Here is a 6,000-nt window from a genome sequence, read left to right on the forward strand (position 1 = left end):
TTTGCATCTCTATTATTACTAATGATATTGAGTACTTCTTCATATGTTTACTGGCCACTTTGCTATCCTCTTTTATAAAATGCCCATTCAAAAATTTCACCCATTTTTAAAATTTGGTTTATCTATCTTCTTATTGCCTGGTGGCGGTTCTTTATATATTCTTGATGTTAATGTCCTCCAGCCAAAGACCACGAGGAACACATCTGTAATTGAACAAATTGGGTTTGTTATTCATTGCAGCAAAGGAGAACACAAATCCTGGAGAACCATGGGGTATCTCAGTAAGCAGGTGTTAGAAAAGACTTTGTAAGATATTTGGGCTTTGGTTGGGTAATTTGGGGAGGGTTTAAGGAAGTGAAGCTTTGCTCTGGATTGGATGCTGTCATAAAGTGGGGGAAATTGTGTGATTGGGTGTCTTAATAAATATTATCTATAGGGCGGGCAGACTTATAATTAATGCCTTTTTGTGTCCTGTTTCAGAAATCTTTGCCAAACCTAATGTCATAAAGATATTCTCCTTTATCTTCCTCTAAAACTTTAATTGTTTTAGCTTTCAAATTTAAGTCTATAATCTATACTGAATTAATTTTTATGTATGCTGGGAGGTAGGGGCCGATGTTCATTTTTTTCATTGTGGATATCTAATTGACCCAATAACATTTATTTAAAAGACCATTCTTTCCCCTACTGAACTGAGATGGTGTCTTTGTCATAAATCAGGTGACCATATACGTGTGAGTTTCTTTCTGGATTGTTTATTGTATTCCATTTGTTTATCTGTCTATCCTTGCACTAATACCGCATGCTCTATTTTTTTTTTAACAATATGCCTTGATGTCCCATACTATAAGTCATTCGGCTTTGTGCTTCCTCTTCAATAGTGACTTGGCTATTCTAGATTCTTTGCCTTTTCATATAAATTTTAGAGTCACTTATCAATTTTTCTTATGGTTAATAATTTTTTTATCCTGTTTAAGAATAACCCAAGATCATGAAGATATCCTCCTGTATTTTCTTCTAAAGTCTGCTTGATTTTGATTGGAATTGCATTGAATCTAAAAATAAATTTGGGGAGAATATATATTATAACAATTTTAAGCCTTTCAATTCATAAACATCTTATAGCCTTCCATTTATTGTATTTAATTTAGCTCAGTCATATTTTGGATTTTCCAGTGTTGTAGTACTGCAAATATTTCATTCTCAGGCATATTGGATAATTTATAACACTATCATAAATGGCATTATTTTTGTTAAATACTGTTCTCACTAGTTCATTGTTAGTAAACAGGAATACAGTTAATTTTTTATAACAGCTTTATTGAGATATAATCCACACTCTATAATATCACTTATTTTATTGAAAGTTTTATTTCTTTATTCATTTTATATTTTATTTTGGCTGCGTTGGGGCTTCGTTGCTGTGAGCGGGCTTTCTCTAGTTGTGGTGGGGGGGGGCTACTCTTCACTGTGGTGCACCGGCCTCTCACTGCGGTGGCTTCTCTTGTTGAGGAGCACGGGCTCTAGGTGCACGGGCTTCAGTTGTTGTGGCACGTGGGCTCAGTAGTTGTGGCTCGCGGGCTCTAGAGTGCAGGCTCAGTATTTGTGGTGCATGGGCTTAGTTGCTCCGCGGCATGTGGGATCTTCCTGGGCCAGGACTTGAACCCCTGTCCCCTGCACTGCAGGCGGATTCTTAACCACTGCACTGTCAGGGAAGTCCAATATCACTATTTTAAATTACTATACAAGTGAGTAGTTTTTACTGTATTCACAGAGTTGTACAACCATTACCACTACCTAATTTTAGAATATTTCCATCACCCCAGAAAGAATCCCTGTGCCTCCCCATTATTCCCTCTCCCAAGCTGCAGCAACTACTAATCAAATAACTCTCTGCATCTATATATTTGCCGATTCTGAACATTTCATATGAATAGAATCATACAATATGTGGTCTTTTGTGCTAGCTTCTTTCACTTAAGCCCTATGTTTTCTAGGTTCATCCATGTGGTAGCATGTATCAGTCCTTCATTCCTTTGTATGGTTGAATAATATTCCATTATACGGATATACCTTATTTGGTTATTCATTCATCACTTGCTGAACTTCTGAGTTGTCTCCACTTTTGAGCAATTATGAGTAGTGCTATTATAAATATTCATGTACAAGTTTTTGTGAGGATGTATATTTTCAATTCTCTTGAGTACATACCTAGGAGTGGAATTGCTTGTTCGGTTGTATGGTAACTCTATGCTTAACTTTCTGAGGAACTGCCAGACTGTTTTCCACAGTAGCTGCACCATTTTACTAGCAATATATGAGGACTCATTTCTCCACACTCTCACCAATGCTTGTTATTGTCTGCTTTTAAGTTTTATACATCATTCATGTGTTCAGCAAAATTACTAACTTTATTATTTCTAATTGTTTGTAGATTTGTTGGGATTTTCTGTGTCCACAGTCAGATCTTCAAATAATGGCTTTTATTTCATTTACAATCTTAATACCCTTTATTTCCTTTTTTTGGCTAGTTATGCTGGCTAAGACCTCCAAGACATCGTGAACAAAAATGGTGAGAGTGGATAATTCTGTCTAGTCTGTGACCTCGAAGGAAAGCATTTGATATTTAACCATTAAATATTATCTTAGTTGTAGTTTTTTTCTAGATATACTTTATAATTTTAATGAACTTACTGTCAAATAATTCTGAAAAAATTATATACACATAGTGTTATATATGTATATGTACATAATGATGCATATGATTCAGAAAATACATTGTACATATTTTACAGGTAGATACATAGATAGGGAAAGAGAGAAGTAGCAAATGGGATAAAGAGACATGGGAGTTACTTGAACTATTCTTGAAACTTTTCTGAAATTTAAAATGACGATCTACATTTTTAAAAGAGGACAAAAGGAAATGTATATACGTGTGTGTATGCATTTTCCTACTGATGATGCTTACGTTGTTTCCAATTTTCAGGGACTGCAAACGGGGCTGCTGCATACAGTCCAATAGTTTATTCACTTCTGAAGTGCTTGCCAGACTGTGCACACGTGAGACTGCTTTCACCACAAGGGGGCACCTTTTATTAATGCAGGCAAAGGTGTTATACAGCTTAGCAGAGGTCCTAATCGCACGCACATTCTTTTTAAAAAGCTGTGGTCAACATCCTTATTGGAATTGCTTGTTTGTAGGGTATGTATGTCAAATTTTATAGGTCATTGCCACTTTCATCTCCAACTTTGTTGTACACTGTCGAAAGCAGTACATGAGAATTCTCATTCCCCCATATCCCTTCAACACTTGATATTGTCATTATTTTTTACTATTACCAGTATGATAGTTTTGAAATAGAATCCAACCTTTGTTCTATTTAAAATCTCTCTGATTACTCATGTGATTGTGCATCTCTTTCCACTTGGAATGAACTGTTCACTTGGAATGAACTGTTCACATATCTCCTGGATGTCTTCCACCTGTCCTTCTATAATGACTCTCCCCCACCCTACTCTGTCCCCAGGAGGCTATAACCTCTACGGACTGCATAAATGGCTCCCTTGCTTTCTGGATTCTGGTTGAGTTTGGCCAATGGGAAGGCTCCATCTCAACCAGATTGAAAGGTGGCTGTGGCTGAGTTCCTCGACCAAAGGCCACAAATTCTATCCAGGGATTCCCTTCTATAGCCACTGTGTTCCAGTAACCAGTCCCTGCCCTTCATGTTTGGGGAGAGGTAATGGTTCCTCACTATTGATAGCCTCAAGGTATTTCAAAATCCCTTGTTGGTGTCAGTATTAGTCAGCTATCGCTACAATAATGCTGTATAAGAAACCTCCCCAAAACTTATGACAGTCACCTGTTCTTCTTGCTCATGTGCTATGGACTGTTTGGGGCTATTCTGCTTCAGGATGTACTTAGGGTGGACTTGGCTCTGGGATGCAAATTGCATTCAGATCTGCTCCACGTGAATTACTGTGTAGCCCAAACAGAAGGATCAGCAGCTACCTGGGGCAAGCGCTTCTCAAGGCAATCACAGGAGTGCAAGAAGACTAGCAAAACCGCACAAACATGTTGAAACCCTCTAGGTACTTCATGTCTGCTCATATCTCACTGATAAAAGCAAATGTATGACCAAGCCTAGATTCAGAGGAACAGGTGTGTACACTCCATCCCAAAGGTGGCGGGGGGTGGGGTGGGGGAGTGAGGGGTGAATATTTGCACAACAGTTATCCAATGTGTTACAATTTCTTTTCACCACACAGAAAGCCTTCTACACAGTCTCTTCATTTAATTCTCCCTCATTACTGCATTTGTGTGTAGCATCTGTTTCTTGTCGGAATGCTGATTAAGACTATATCATTCTCACAAATTTCTATAGATTTTCCAGTTTTCAGGGACACACATTAAGCTCCCCATTTTAGTGCCACTTTTTTCTTTCCTTTTTTGTGGGAGACCCCACAAAAGTCCCTACTCCATCTATGGCATCAACCCTTTCCCACCTCTTGTGACCCATACTAACAACCTAGTTTGTATATTTCTATATTTTTCTTCATACCTAGCTAATCTTGTGTGTGTGTGTGTGTGTGTGTGTGTGTGTGTATTCATATGTAAGCTTTTTGGGGTTAATGTCTATTTAACAAAATAAGGGGCACATTATGCAGTTTTCTGCATATTATATTTCAAAACCTTGCAACAATCTCTCCAAATCAGCTGGCATAAATTTATCTTATTCCTTTTAAGTGCTGAATTATGTTCCATTGTATTGATCCTATTCCCCCCTTGAAGAGTGAAGTGGATGATGTAATGCACTGCCCAGATCCCACCTTTAGGATTGAGCCACTCATTCCCCCAGCTTTTAGGAGTATAGGCTGCTGAGAGTCACAGCTGAATCACCCTCTAGGAATTGCTATGGGTTGGAGGGAGCTGCCCTGCCCAGGGGTACACTACCTCCTCCAGGTAAGACCACATCCAATGACTAGTCAGTGTGGAGGCACAAAGGCCTGGCCTCATCTCCTCCATTCATATTTTTTCTGAGTGGCCATCCTAGCTTTAGATATCCCCGTAGGATCAGCTGAAGCCTCTTTTGCAACTGCATAGCTCTTCAAGTTCTCCCTTTACTCAAACCTGCTTCCCTCACTCTCTTACAAGTGTTTATGAGATCTGTTTCTCGGGGAGCTTACAAGTACAATATCTGGTTCTAGAAGTGGTCCTAAGATGCAGATTATGACATAGGAGTTTGGAGCACAATAACCTGCCAGCTGGCTAGAAATGGGGACTACATCACTGGTGGTAAGTGACATACTGATAACCCCTGTGATGTGGTCGTGGTGCAATTGTCAAAACTTTCGCTAGTGGTAAATTGAGATTGGACACCACTGGAAGGAAATTTCATGGAAGGTGAAATATCTCCGGAGTTTGAGTGGTCCTGAGTAAGTAGTAATTATAAAGATTGTGAAAACAGATGATTGTTACACAAGGCGATTGATGAACTGCAGAAAGACAATGAAAGGCTAAGGATGATTAAACACCAATTTAGCATAAAGTCGAAAGCCAAAGGATCTAGAGGCAGAAGGGAGAGAAGTCGAAGGACTGGCCTGTGAGCTTCAATCCTCTTTGTCCTGCAGTCATGGTCCAATTTTGCTTTCTACCACATAATAAGCCAACCCATGCATGAACGAAGCTCAGCATTTTCCCACCTCTTTCATGTACTCTGGAAAAATAACCCTAATTAAAAATGAGGCAGGGTTGATTCCATGGCCTTTTAACATCACACCAGAGTACTGCCCTATAAGCCCTCTGAGGATCATCTGACTATCAGAATATTTAACTTTCCCAGCCATAGATGAAGTAGCAGCGCCGGTGACTTAACGGGTTGGCACGAAGAGAAACGGTAAAGGAGCAACAGCTTTTGGTTTCTGCCCACAGAAGAAAGTTATAATTTTATTGTCCTGCAGGCTCTCAACCTGCTTTCTACCTAGATTAACAAGAGCGGT

The sequence above is a fragment of the Lipotes vexillifer genome, unplaced genomic scaffold, assembly GCF_000442215.2.
Source record: "Lipotes vexillifer unplaced genomic scaffold, Lipotes_vexillifer_v1.1 scaffold481, whole genome shotgun sequence".
Classification (NCBI taxonomy): domain Eukaryota; kingdom Metazoa; phylum Chordata; class Mammalia; order Artiodactyla; family Lipotidae; genus Lipotes; species Lipotes vexillifer.